Source organism: Seriola aureovittata, chromosome 10, assembly GCF_021018895.1.
Source record: "Seriola aureovittata isolate HTS-2021-v1 ecotype China chromosome 10, ASM2101889v1, whole genome shotgun sequence".
Lineage (NCBI taxonomy): Eukaryota > Metazoa > Chordata > Actinopteri > Carangiformes > Carangidae > Seriola > Seriola aureovittata.
Window position 1 is genome coordinate 4,213,612 of NC_079373.1, and position 14,080 is coordinate 4,227,691.

At 41.7% G+C, this 14,080-nt stretch overlaps 1 protein-coding gene across 3 annotated transcripts in view; it reads left to right on the forward strand.

The window, feature by feature from the left end:
• Nucleotides 1-14,080, forward strand: part of LOC130176960 (protein inscuteable homolog) — a 60,085-nt gene that overhangs the window by 4,951 nt on the left and 41,054 nt on the right. Inside the window, exon 1 of one of the 3 annotated variants that reach the window (XM_056388416.1) lies at nt 6,379-6,631. The exons of 1 other annotated variant lie outside the window; for it this stretch is intronic. The gene's annotated coding sequence lies outside the window, so the exon portion shown is untranslated. Of the gene's footprint in view, nt 1-6,378; nt 6,632-12,316; nt 12,646-14,080 lie in introns of those variants that run through there. One more of the 3 variants, XM_056388418.1, reaches the window with a different exon arrangement.

Consider the following 14,080-nt stretch of genomic DNA (forward strand, 5'->3'; position numbering starts at 1 on the left):
TCCTGTCCATGTGTTGAAGTGTCCTTGAGGAAGACGTTGAACCCCAGCTGCCCCTGATGTCCAGGCCATCGCCATGCAAAGCACTGTATTAATGCAGTACATTTTTCAGATGATATTAAATACATGAATTTAATGGAAATAGTAAAAAGTTAAATACCACAGAGTTACCTGATAATCTGTTGCTGGATATGACAGAGCTCTCTATGCAGATAGTCTTAGTCTCTTTCATTCCATGTTACCCGCTGGTATGAAGGCTGTCCAGGCACCCTGTCTTGTTACACGATTTCTTAGAGGTGAAATTAAAGTCTTGATATCTTGGTGCCATTTGGTGAATCGGCCTCTGTGCAAATTTTCTTTGTATCAAAAATACAAAACTCTTTTCAACATATGTGAAGAACGGAGATACAAGCCAGGCCATTATCTGACAAATGTAATACATTTCTGCACTTTGGCTGCTACCTTTGAGTTGCTGACCTTTGACCCTGGTGGAATACAAACAACATCTTCCACCACATGGAGCCAGCTGTCTGTCTCCGACACACAGAGGCAGTTTGGTTTTTAAACAAGTGTGAGAAGGTTTTGTAGAAAGTGTAAAAAAAGTAGTTGTGTCCTGCTGTTGATTAAACATTCATTCATCAATGAATTAGATCTTGTCATGATAAGTATTACACACCAGTGAATCAGTAAACCTTTGTGACATGGTATTTAGAAAGTAACAACATGAAGCAGCACCCATGAATCTCATCCCACTTTAATCCTTCTTACATCACAAGTACAGACGCTGCATGTGCGTCACGTGCACATCTTTGACGCTGCTTTGCTGTGGGTAATGGTGACTGTTGACACATCACTGCAGTAGTGTTCATGACTCAGTGGAGGCTCTCTCTTTGGAGTGGAGACTCAATTAGGAGAGTGCAGGTATAAATTTTTGCGTAGGTGGGCCCAATATGGCAGCTACTCTGGGGCCCAAGGCTGGGAGATAAATCAATATCAGACTGGTTGAATTAGAGCGTCAGCTTAGAGCTTCTCTTGCGTTGACCTCTTTTTCTTTGCTCTTGACTTTTCTTCCCATCTCCATCTGCTAATTGCGTGGAGGTCATGGCTTTGTGGGCTTCGGTCTGTTTATCTGTCTTTACTGCAGATTGCCATCTAATGTGTTCGCTCTGTGGCCCTTGTTACGGTTCATTGGGGAGATCATGAGAGGAAACGGAGGCTTCAGTACTTCAGCGCGTCTGTTTGCTGTGATTCCCAGACGACAGAGAGGATCGCTCCCTCCTCCTCGTGAAGAAGTCTTGAAGGTGTTGTGAGCACCCCAGGGAGTCCTGAGAAGTTACTACTCCCCCTGCAGTGGTGTCATTTTCTGTTCGGGTGACTCCCACACCCTCACTACCACTGTCCACTCACGGCTTCAAACAGCAGCAATACAAATCCAGGGGCATGTTCAAAATGTAAAAGATTTGAACAGATTATGATTTCTAAGCTCTTCATTATCAGTCACATGTGTGGGCTCTAACTCAGGGAACTTTTTCTCATCTTCCTTTAAGTCCTACAGAACATATTTCAATAATGACTAAACCTGAGTTTTATAATTCATTATGTCATAACTAGGGCTGCAACTAATGATGATTTTCATTATTAATTTGCCCATTGTCTTCTCAATAAATCGATGATTTAGTCTTTGAAATGTTACAACATAATGAAATAAGCCGAGGTGATGTCTTCAGTCCAAAGATCAATTTATAATAGAGAAAAGCATCAAATTCTCACATTTGAGAAGCTGAATCAAGAGAAGCAAAAGATTTTTTTGCATGAAAAATGACAATCACTTGATTATCCAATTAGTAGGTTAATTCTTTGTGGATTGACTAATTGATTAATTGGCTACTTGTTTCAGCTCAAGTTGCACAGTTGTAATTGTAATTGTAAATAAACCCGCTCAGGTTCTTTCCTCCCCCTGCACATTCCTTTGCCTTTTTTTTTTGCAAATAAATGAAACTCAATGAAACTCAAATGTTTTGTAAGACCAGGGCTCGAAGACACTAATCATTTTTATCAAAATAGGTGTTTAAATGATGCATAGCTCATTTAGGAATCACACTTTTTAAGTATTTATTTCTTAAAATATTCTGTATATGTCAAATGAGACATGGCAGACTCTTTTCCAGACTTAATTACCCAGAAAACTCTCACATGTGTTTACTTTTTGAGCTCAGAGTGGGAAAAAATAGCACTGAAGTGGCTTTTTGAAGTGTCACATGTGGGCACATATGGAGCTTTTCTTGCATACCTTGCGATTTTTTGCAGCCGATATTTACTTATCACATTGACCCCATGTGTGACCCATTTAGCCCGAGCCTTTACTTCACTGGTGGAATAGCAGTGGAAGGAAAACGCCTTGAAAAAAATTCCACCCTGCCCTGAAGTGCTGCCTGTGTTCCTGGGCTCAGATCTGAGCCGTGGACCTATCCTCCGCCCCTGATTCTTGCTCTTCCCTTTTCCCTAAACCCACACACACGCACACACACACACACACACGGACCCAGCCCACCTAATTTACTCCCACCTCTTAATGTCAAACAGCTGTAGAGTTGACTCGCAAGGAATTGCTGCTATTACGTCCTCCACCTCTCCCTCTCTGCGCTCTTTTTCTCAGACATTTTGTGTTTGTAGCTGCTGATATCAGGTCACTTGCCGGCCCAAATGCGGCGTATGAACCACGTATCCATTCAGGCCTTATTTATGATGCAGGCGTTGGATATGAGGTCATGAATTTACATTGTAGGTGCCCGTGGGCGGAGATGGATAGACAGACAGCTGGCCATAAATTGTATGTATGGATTGTGCTCGACTCCTATGTTTTGCAGTTTCCTTTTTCTGACGTGAAGCTGGGCCGTAACTGGGCCAATGCCATTTCCAAGGCACTTCATCTAACTGAAGGAGCTGCGTGACATAAATGCCAGTGAGGTCATTCTCCACGTGATTGACAGGAGAAGATCAGGCAATGATGCTGAGGCTTGAGAGCTCCTGCTGCTGTCGGGAATCTGCTTCAAAGGATTGTTTTGGCCTCGTGCCTGAAGTCCGACCTGGAAGCTGATGACACAAATTTCAAGAATTTATCACTAACTTTAAAACTTTGGCCCCAGATCTTCAAGATAATGCTGGAAAAGCAATGAACCAAGATAGCTGAAGATACTTTGTGTATCAGAGTATTAACATCATTTATTTTGGCCAAACTCAAACAGAAAAGGAGAAAACAAGAGACAGAAAAACAAGATGGCCAACAGAAATATGCAAGTGGTGTCAAATTGTGACATATTTTAATAATATTTGGGCCCAGATCCAGACACTAGACTCAGTTAGAGTGTTGGAAACGTTTTATTCATTTGGAAAAATAGTTGAATGGGGTTGAAGGTGGGTGGAGGGCGAGGATGGAGGCAGGCTGTGCTGTTAGGGGAGAGGTGAGATGGCGTTCGGGTGAAGACTGAGGTCTGAGATGAAAGTCTTGCAGATGAAGTTCTGGTCTGGCTCGTGGGATCACTGAGGCGCAGGAGAAAACCGGATCAGCGAGGAGCACGAGGGAAAACACAAGAGATATCGCACTTAAATACTTGGTGGACTAGAGAGTTGAACAGCTGGAGATGAGTAGATTGCCATCAGGTGTGCAGGAGAAGTAAAAACGCCCACAACACGCACACACACACACACACACACACACATACACACACACACACACACACACACACACACACACACACACACACAGACAATCAGGGTAGGAGGAGACACAAGGGAGAACAGGAAAGACACAGACACAGGGAAACACAAGAGAGGGGAGAAGAAAACACTCACAGTTGAGCCATGACTCAAATTTCTAAATAAATGTCTAAAGATTGCTACACTGTTTTCAAAACCATATGTCTGCTCTGTCCAGTGTTTGTACATTTTAATCAACTGAAGTATTATTTAACCTGCAATAAAGCTCAATTATCAGGTATGTTTTTGTGGTGTTTTCTCGTTTAGTGAAGCTGAGGTCTTGCTGTTTTATTGGGCAGCCATGCTGAGCCTGAGCACTTGCACGAAAGCAGCTGGGAGTTCACTGCACCTTGATGGTACCAGGTAGAAATGTGCTGTGGCTGTGGAGCTGAGAAGTTTTCTTTACTCATCTGTGGAGCCTCATCAATTCTCTCAAATCCTATCAGCAGAAAACAATGTCAATGTTAGACATTTCTGCAAAACCCTTGTTTATGTTTAATGCCGAAAGATTCTAGCTTTCTGAGATATCTGCATGTGGCTACAACAGTATGGTTATGGTTGGGTTAAGGTCACAGTTATTAGTAATGAAATATGGTCATGATATGTTTGGGATTGGTCAACAAAAAGGCGGGTGTGTGGCGGGAGGCAAATGTCAGTCTCCTGTATGAAAGTCTGTTTTGATCCAGGTCCATCCATCACCCTAGCCTCTTTACTTTCTTGCTAAGAGGCACATCAATCCACGCGTTGGCAATGAACTTTGGCACGGGACATAAATCGTGAGAATCCAATATGGATGTAATTCCTATGGATAGTGGGCTGTGTGTTTTATTTATTTTATCCTCTCAGGATTGTCCTGACCCCAGGGGCTGTGTGTCCTCCTGACACTGGATCTATAAATAAGATGCAGAAATGCAGCAGCAGACAGGAAGTGTCAGTATCCCGCCCACTACTGCACAACTCTTGAAACTGTTACTCTTCTCTGTTTGTTTTTTTTTTTTGTAATTGGTCCTCAAAACATTTGTTTCTTCTCCTCAATCTGTATATTTACATGCTCATGGCTGGTTTTCAGTCTTATACTAGTTTTAATCAAGCATCAACCTCCGAGGATGAAAAATGAAGCTAACATAGAAGTGTTAAAAACTGCAGTTCCTCTAATGACCACAAGAGTCTGGCTCCAAAAGCAAATCAATCCCCACAGACTCCCACGTTAAAATGTCCAATTTACTGCAGAAATAAACATGTTTACAGCCTGGTACAAAAACAGTTTTGGTCTCTATAGCAAATGTCCTCCTTCATGACAACTGTTTATGTAACTCACCTGTTTACATTTTATTAAGGCTTGAAGTTCTGCACAGTTGATTGTGGGCCACTTTAAGTGACAGGTGGGCGAGCATATGCTCGCCACACACCAGCATTCACCAAAGTTTTGGCCCGACACTCGCCCCATCTCTCTGCCCATTTCTGGATTAGCCAGGAGTTAGGTGGAGTCAGGTACTGCCAAAATGGCAACTGCAGAGCAGCCCACTCTGAGCTGACGTCACAGAGGCTACGTCCATCTTTATTTACAGTATATGATTTTAATCTTACTTGAAATGGGGTTTTTACATGGAACAAGAGAAACCTGGTTATTCACATCTCTGTATATGTAATTGTAACAGTATTTAAGATTTGGATCATCTGTGTCTGTACTGGGATGATCATCTAAACCAGGATACTTCTGTGCACGTACGTACACTCAGTGGGTGAACACCAGTGAGTCCTGACCTGCTGTATTTGCTCTTCTGTGTTGTGCAATGTAAGCATGAACACTGCTCTGATGATGTTTGGGTATGTGGTTGTCCAGGTTTGAAAAATGCAGTGTATTATGTTTTACACAAATCCTTTGGCACTTCTTAGAGACCCCAGCCACGTATCTCATGACACTGTGGTTCTATTTGGTGTTGCGTTCAGGATCACTTTTGGTTTGGTGTTCTGTGTTGACTTCATCTGGGTTTTGACAAAGGGCCAGTCAGTCAAACCACAGGTTTTCAAACTGATGCACTTTTGTCTCCTGGTTTCAACCTCAGTGTTTGTTATTTTCTCGGCTCCATGATGACTCAGCTGATGTTTCATCGGAGAAAAGTGGTTTCCACTTTTGTCTCTCGGAGCTGGCAACTGCTTGTCTCTGATTTGGTTTTCCCCTCTCCTTTGCCACGAGCGTTGCGTCCTGGCCAATCATATTCTGTCTCTGAGGTGGGTGTGGTTAAAGTTAGGTCATACATGACAACACCCATCAATCTTGTTATTTTGAACACCACGCTGGTTTCTAACTGATCTGTTTTATAACTGTCAAAGAATAAAAGGTTTTACAAGACTGGACAGAATCTGTCTGAGTATACACTTGAACTAAACTCGCACTGTGTGTAGAGTGAGGAGCTGCAGGGTGACGACTTAGTACTTTGTTAGCAACATGTGTCAAGTTGCTCCAAATGATTATAGTCATAAACCCTACATTTACCTGACTACGCTGTGAGCCTGTCTCCAATTATGTCAGTCTGACTCCCCATTAGCCATGTGGTGTGTGTGCCTCTCCACAGGCCTTACACATTCATTATTAAGCAGCTCCTGATGTTTTGCCGGTGTCAGGTACCCGCACGATCCCCTTCACTGAACCAGACTGTGTTTGGATCCAGTTCCAGTCTCTGTGACCTGCTGGAGCTGCTCTTCAAGCTACTGAGCTCCACTCCAAACTCTTTTGTTAGCTCTGGATGTTGTCTCTTCACCCCCGGCTGACTTTCCCATTATTTGTTTCGGCTAACTGTCGATGGAGCTGGGAAGCTTAAAATGCACTTGGATATTTCTCTTGGCGTGACGTTGGGGCAGTCTGAGCTCTCAGGAGGTATGGTGCTGCTATCATCTTTTTTTTTCTTCAAAATAAGAATTACAGGCACTTTTATTGCTGACCATAAAGCACTGAGACAACAAGCATTTAGCAGGCTTGTGGTAAAGCAGTATAGTTGTTTATGCAGCTGAATTTCATCTTATTGGGGGGAAAATGTGTCCCAGGCTCCTCTGTTGTTTGAAGAATGAGGATTTAGCAGATGCTGGTATGATCGCTCTGCCGTCCCTTGTAGCTGCCATCAGTCGTAGAAATCTGTCCTCTTTTATTAGTGTGACACTGAACAGGGTGGCTGATCGTAGCCCACGCTCAGGGTTACAGGTCTGTGTGTACGCGCAACTTGACCCCATCTGATCTCATCTCCATAAGCAATGCAGGTTGCCTAGAAACTCCCGTGAGGGCAGAGTGCTTAGCTTCCATATTATTATGCCAGAGGAAAGAATGCTCCCAGACCTAAATAGATTGCACAGTTTTCTGCCTTACAAGGGAATCTACTCATCCACTGCACTCAGGAGTGTGCTGGGGAAGGACTCGAAGTTTTCATATCCCAAACTGGTGCACACAGAGACTCGAGGGTAATTAAGGCACGCAAAACAAAAAACAAAATTGGCCTAATCTCTAGTAAAGTTTTTTATAGAGTGTTTTTACTGCATTCACTGCTGAGAGTAGCTGTGTGTGTGTGTGCGTGTGTGTGTTTGATGCTGCTGTTGTTATTATGTAACATTTTAACCTGCATGAATGATAAAGATACTTTTGCAGTTGATTATTTTTCTTAATACGCTTCAGTAAAGTGTGTTGACTTTGTAACCGAGATTAATTAAATCCAGGTAAGGTTGCAAATAAAAATAAATGTGGATTTCTGCACTCTTAATACACTCACAGCTTAAAATACAAGACTCTTTCAGTAAATACTATAAGATTCAACTGTATAATTAAAATGTACAGATAAAGGCTGGTTTAAAAGCTCACAACAAGTAATAAAAAGAGGCTGGGTTAAACCTCATAGTTTTCTAGGGGGACCAAAACACCAGGACATGCTGGTGCACAAACCAACACAAACACACACAATAAAAGCAAAAAAGGGGATGATGGTGCACTGTACTGCCACCACGTGCAGGGAGGAGAATGGACCATTAGTGTCCTGTAAAAGTGATTTCTGTAAATATGTACTGCTCGTTACTATCGATGACTTTACTGTAAACTCTTTCGTTCCCGTCGGGTTGCTGTAGAAATGATGACGTTTCTCCGGTGATCTGATTGGTCAGTAGTTTGTCTGTTGACAGTCAGTGCTCCTCACACCCTGTTAAAAATACTTATATAAAAAAACAAAACAAAGCTAAAATATTTCAAATTAAAGGGTTGCATTCAAGAAACTTCAGACTTTCACATTTGGCTCCTTGAAAAAGTAAGAAAACTTTAGCTTCGTAAAGGTCGTCAAAAGTGAGATGTTCCTGCTCCACGTACCTCGAGGCCCACAGTGGATGGAGTATGAAGTATGAGTGACAGAAGTACAGTGGAGCAAAACTGTGGTTCAGCTGTCAGGCACTCTCACACTACTGGAGCATTTTACATGTCAAGCAAGTCCATCTCCTCTGTGGAGGCTGGTGACAGATGCTGAACCGAGTCTCTCCTTTTCCCAAATGGATTTTTAGAGTCAGAGAGACTCAAATGATCCATTAAGGAGACATTGTAACTCACTTCTCAGCAGCTTCACCATCACTTTCCTCCACTTTTTAACACTTTTATCGCCCCACAGAAACTTTTTGTAACCTCTTATTCATCTTTCCTTGTTTTGTTGTACTGTTTAAATCTTAATACACATTACATTGTTGAAACGTAGAAAGATGACCACTTGTTAATATACTTTACACCACAGTCTCTTTTGCTCTTGTAGCGGTTCAAACCTAGAATTCATTTTTATTTGGCGCAATATATTTTTGGCGTGGATCTTCCTTTTTCTTCTTCTTCCTCAGCCTCTTCCTGTCCCCATGTCCACAATTGTCGTTGAGCAAGACTCTGAATCCCCATCACTCCTGCTGGTTATAGACGAATGCTTTTCATGGTAGGGTGTGTATATGAACTGCAGGGTAGCTTCCTGCAGTGTAGGAGTGTGTGTGTGTGTGTGTGTGTGAATAACAGGCAAATTATGAAGCAATTTGGATAAAAGCACCACACAGTTGTGGTCCAAAGCAGTCTATAATAATTAACAAATATAATTGTTGTTGTCATCATGATCATGTGTTTTACAAATGATTGTTGAAGGGGTTAAAAATTGGCCCTTGAGGGAAAGAGAGGATGGATGATGTGCAACACTGGTCCCAAACTGGACTCGGTCTGGGTCTGTTGCCATTAAGCGGTCAGCGTCTTAAAGACCAAAGCCACCGTGACGCCCCTCAAAGCATCTTATTAAATATTCCCATTATAAGGACAAGACTGTGGCTTCTTGTGGCATTCAGAGCTGCAGTCTCTGCACCACATCTGAACCTCTCATGAAGAAACGTTTCCCTGTTATGAAACTCCTTACTCTGAAAAACCCATCTATCTGGAGAATGGTTAATGTAACTGGAGTCTTTGTACAGTCCATGTTGTTACCTACTTTACCCACAATCCATCTCCCATGTTACCCCTTGTCATATTCTCCTCTTCTCCATTTCTTTTGACTCTTTCGATCTCCCTCCCAAACACTGTACAGCCACTTTTTGTAGTAAGAATATATGTGCTTCCTCTCTGTCCGCCTACATATTTATTCCCGACATCTGTGTGTCTCAAAACTGAGACGTTCCTCAACCCCCCTCACCATCACCTGGAGCCATGTCAAGACATTGTCACTGTTTTTCTATCATTAGCTACACAGCTGTAGAATGTGGCTTTGTGTGTCTTTAAATTCAAACTTATTTCCCAGTATCTGTGAAAGAGCAGACTGAGTCAATGTACAGTTCTCTAGGTGTAATATTCTGGTGTGTGTGTTGCGTCCTCGCTCGCATGTAAAGAAAACTCAATGATTGGGAGAATGTGGAGTTAACTATAGGAGCTGTCAGTGTTTCCCGTGGTGGTTCCCACTGTTTTTCACTTGGGTGACAGAAATGATTGAGGAGAAATCTGAAGGACGTATTATTTTTTGACAGGCCAGCGGAAGACCTGGATGTAGGCAGAGGGAAAAGTAGTGCGGCCGCTATTTTCAGACATACTTGAAAAAAATATTAAATATCAAGTTTTGACATACTTCACAGCAGATTGCATGTGTTTGCACGGTGCATTAGTCCGACAGCTTCATAAAATAGGGAGTGTCAATTTTATAAGAGTCAAATAACTTTCCAGTACTGTAAGATTCCAGCATGTTACAGCCTGTTGCCAACGCAGGTGAGCTTGTTGTGAGAATTGTATTAATGTGAGACATAATGTGAGTCTTAGTCAAACACTAAACACAGCTTTAAAAGCTTTGAAATAATTTTGATTCCTTTATTAATACCACAACAGCTGTGCTCACTGTAAGTTAACATCAGCTACATTGGACCCTAAATGCAAAAGAATTTTACTGTTAATGAATAAGAATAAAAACATTCATTAAACTTCTCAAAACAACAGCAGATTCCACCTCCATCTGGACACCCTTGTATTTTATACGACAGGGCATTAGGGCCATTGTAGGTAAGAAAACAAAACAAACAAAAAAAAGAATTACAGGGAAAGGAGGATACATTAAGACTAAAGATCATATTTGAATATTTACAAGTAACAAATTCAGATATTCTCTAAGGTTAATTTACAAGAAAGAACTCGCAAATTTACATGAAAACCCTTAAATACTCTGAGACTATAAAGTCATACATTTCTGAGAGAAACCTCAGAAATCAGAAAAAAACCTTTGTCAAGAACCACATCGCTTCACTTTGCAAGGTTGGGTCATGCTTGATCAGATCTAATAATTGCTGTGATTTCGGTAACAAATTATTAGCTAGATGTGTGTGTGTGTGTGTGTGTGTCTTTCTTGTAAATTCAACACTGTAATTTTTTTTTACCTACAATGGCTCCTACACAGCGTCGTACTTGTGCTCTTTATGTTTCAAACACTCATATTTTCACAAAGTTTGGTTGAATATCTAACTTGTACAACTTTGGGGTCAAGCACAGTGCAACAACATGAAAGCAGTGTACTATTAAACTATATTTGCAGAAGTGAATTACACAGCTGGAGAGTTTGAGTCTCTTTGGGTTAGTGAGTCTCTTTCTGAGAAAGTCAACAGACACGATTTCAAGGTGAGCACAGCCATTGTTCTTCTTCTGTGAAGATGACTTTCAACATACAGAAGGAGTGTCAAACACTCTTAAATGTTATATGGCTCCATAAACCTTACATTTTCGTCAAACAGTTGTGCAGTAAATGTAACTGTACTTACACTACAGCTGATCCTCGGCTGGTTGTCAGCATTTGCTCTGACATTCTTCGTGGTTTCCAGTATGTTACGTTTTACGCTCACCAGTGCTGAATGGGGCAATAGTAGCCTGGAGGTCGGGCTTGCGTCCAAGAAGTTTTCCCAGAGGGTCATTCACTTCCCTGGACAGGCTGGGAAAATATGAGCAGGCAATTCCAAGGCAGTGACTCCCAGTTCCTCCAGTAAAGCTGTAGAGGAACGGCTCTACTTGCTGACTGAACCGAGCAACACTCAGGTGTGGACAAAGCTGCGTTAATGTGTACCTGGGTGTTGTTAGAGAAGAGTAACATCTGAAGTTTGTTGTTCTTGGTCACACTGGAAAAGTTAGCTCCACTTTTATATTTGGTTTGGTTAGATTCACTTTGAGATTAAAAATAAAATAATGAAATAGTTTGAAAACACAAACACAAACATGCTCAGTGTAAACATATGAGAAAGAAGAGTAAAAAAAACCCCCAAAAAAACCCGGTTAGACTTTATCCAAAATATACATACAGGTATTTTAGCTGAGTGTCAGCCTGGCTAAACATAACCCAATCTTAAAATAAATTGGACATGCCAGTGTTATCAGTGGAATGCTCTGGATTTAGACCCAATGAGATAATGGGCAAGAGGGTAAGAGGTTGTTGTGTCTGGAGAGAAAAGCATGTTCTTGAATGTCTCAGTGCAGAAGAAACACATTGATTGACGATTTCAAAATGTATTAGGAGGAAGTTCATCATACACATGGGCTGTAAAATCCAGTCAGCTAAACGCATGTTAGCTCATGTTACGTTTGTTAAGGTAGCTCGTGCTTACTTTAGACTTAATGTAGCACTGTTCCTTTAATATTGTGCAGCTGGGACACATTATCGTGACTTTTTTTTTTAACAATAAAATAAGGCACATTTAAAAAGGAAAAACTGTGTATTTTGATGACTATGAAGCAGCTTGTGAGTAGAACGGTGTAAACGGAGCCTGTAGTGTTGTAATATACCTGGAGAAACTTGAGCTGACTCACCAAACGTTCAAGCGGTAGCAGTTCACAGCAGGCATTATCTGCTGCCCTGTGTGGGTCTCTCTGTCCAAGTACAAGGGCCCACTTTCAGCCAGCCCACTGTGTGTGGGATGGGAATGTTGGGTCCATGGCTCAGCACAGCCTGCTTCCAGCTTGTTCCCACCCAGCCACCCATGCAGTACCCATCGAGCTCTGCTTTCCTCTCCACATGACAGTTCTGTGGTGAGACTGTGACCGCTGTCTCCTCCTGCGAACCCAGTCTCCAGCTCAATGACAGGATGTGAGCAGCACGGCACCGCCAAGTCGCCGATTGCAGAGCATGTCCACTGTATTTAGAAGCCAGAGGCCAGAGACAGCTGCTTTAGTCGAGGCTTTCTTCAGTGTGTGTGAGTCAGGACAGCAACAGCAGGAGGATTAGAAAAAAAAAATTGCTTAACTGCTGGCAGTTCTGAAATAAAGCCAAACCATAAGGAACTGGTGACACAATGAGATGCTTCTGAAAGAAGAAGAACGTTAAACGTGGAGTACATAGCCTGACTCTCTGCATCCCAGTGATGCAACCTGGTTTTTAGTCTCTCAAAATGGTGAGTGACTTCACTTGTTTCTCCAGTTTCTTTGCAGAGTTCGATTTCTTTTGTTTTTGTCAAACACAAATTCATTCCTTTTGGCACAACAATGGAGCTAAACCACAGTGGTGTGGTACTTTTCTGCAGAACAGTTTTTGTATTCACTTGGTGGTTTTTACCCAGAATCTGCCAGAGGCATTCAGCTTCACCAAAGAATTTTATAAAAAAGTTATGGAAATGTATTTTTATCGAGTGATTCTGCAGTTGTGGAGAGCACAGACAGTGAAGTCAGCGGACAATGAAAGCTTGGGGGCACATTAAGCTGCACGTGCGCTCATATTTGTGAGACAAAAACTAGCTAAGAGTTAGAGCTACGTCAGAAAGAATGTAGCATGTAGGGACTAAAGCTTTTAAGTTTCCCCCAACTTTAGGAGGGTGCAGTGTGGGTGGACTTATATTTTAATTTAAGAAAAATATATACTAGGAGTCAAAGTGAATTTTGTAGAAAGTTAAGGTCCCCTTATTGCATATATGCTAAAAGTGCTAACTGTTCCGTTAGCTTTTTTCAAAAATGAAACATGTCGCTGCCTTATTGCTTCAGATGAATGAGAATCTATTTTTAGTATCTACTTGCTATTGGGTTTTGAACCATTTTTGACTTTAACAAGACTTAAAAGAGCTATCTGTAAGCTTTGCTATGGCTACATAGCTAGTGTTAGCATTAACCGCTGTTACCAGTCTAGAAGAAACCTTTTGAATTCAACATTAAACTTCTTCCCTTCAATCACCAAGAGCTGTGCCCATTGGGTTAAAGCAAGTTAAAGCCAGTGTTGACAATTGTGTCTATAACTTCATTTCTTCTACTGAAGCTAGCACGCTAACCAGCTACCCCAGCCTATTTCAGACATGTTGTCACTCTCTGATAGCGACTCACTGTAGCTCTGAAGATGTATTGCTGCGCCGGAACGTATTATAATCTATTGTTTTGTAAAGACAATAAGACAAGCTCTTGTCAAGCAACAATCACCACCACCTGCTCCTGGCAAGAAACCATGTTCAGCGTCAGAGAAAACTTACAGCTTATTCAGCTTGTTAGCATTCAAAATGTTTTTCCACCTGCACCTGGACTATGGTCATTGACAAGTGACTGTTGATTGTCATAGCTCACTACTCCAATGGCCTCATGCTGTGTCCATGTTGTATCGATATTATTGGAATTATGAATATCACAACAATCAAACAAACATGGATGCCTCATGTCAGCCAAAGACTGTTGTTCTGTGTAATTAAACCCAAGTTTAATGACTATAGCGTTAGATTGTCGATGCACAGTATTTTTTATCCTTCTCTCCACCAACTCTGCAATTATATAACCACACTGAGTTCTCAGATAACTCATGTCGTTAACATGGGAATCTTTCCCACCTCTACCATGATGTGACTTCACTATCAG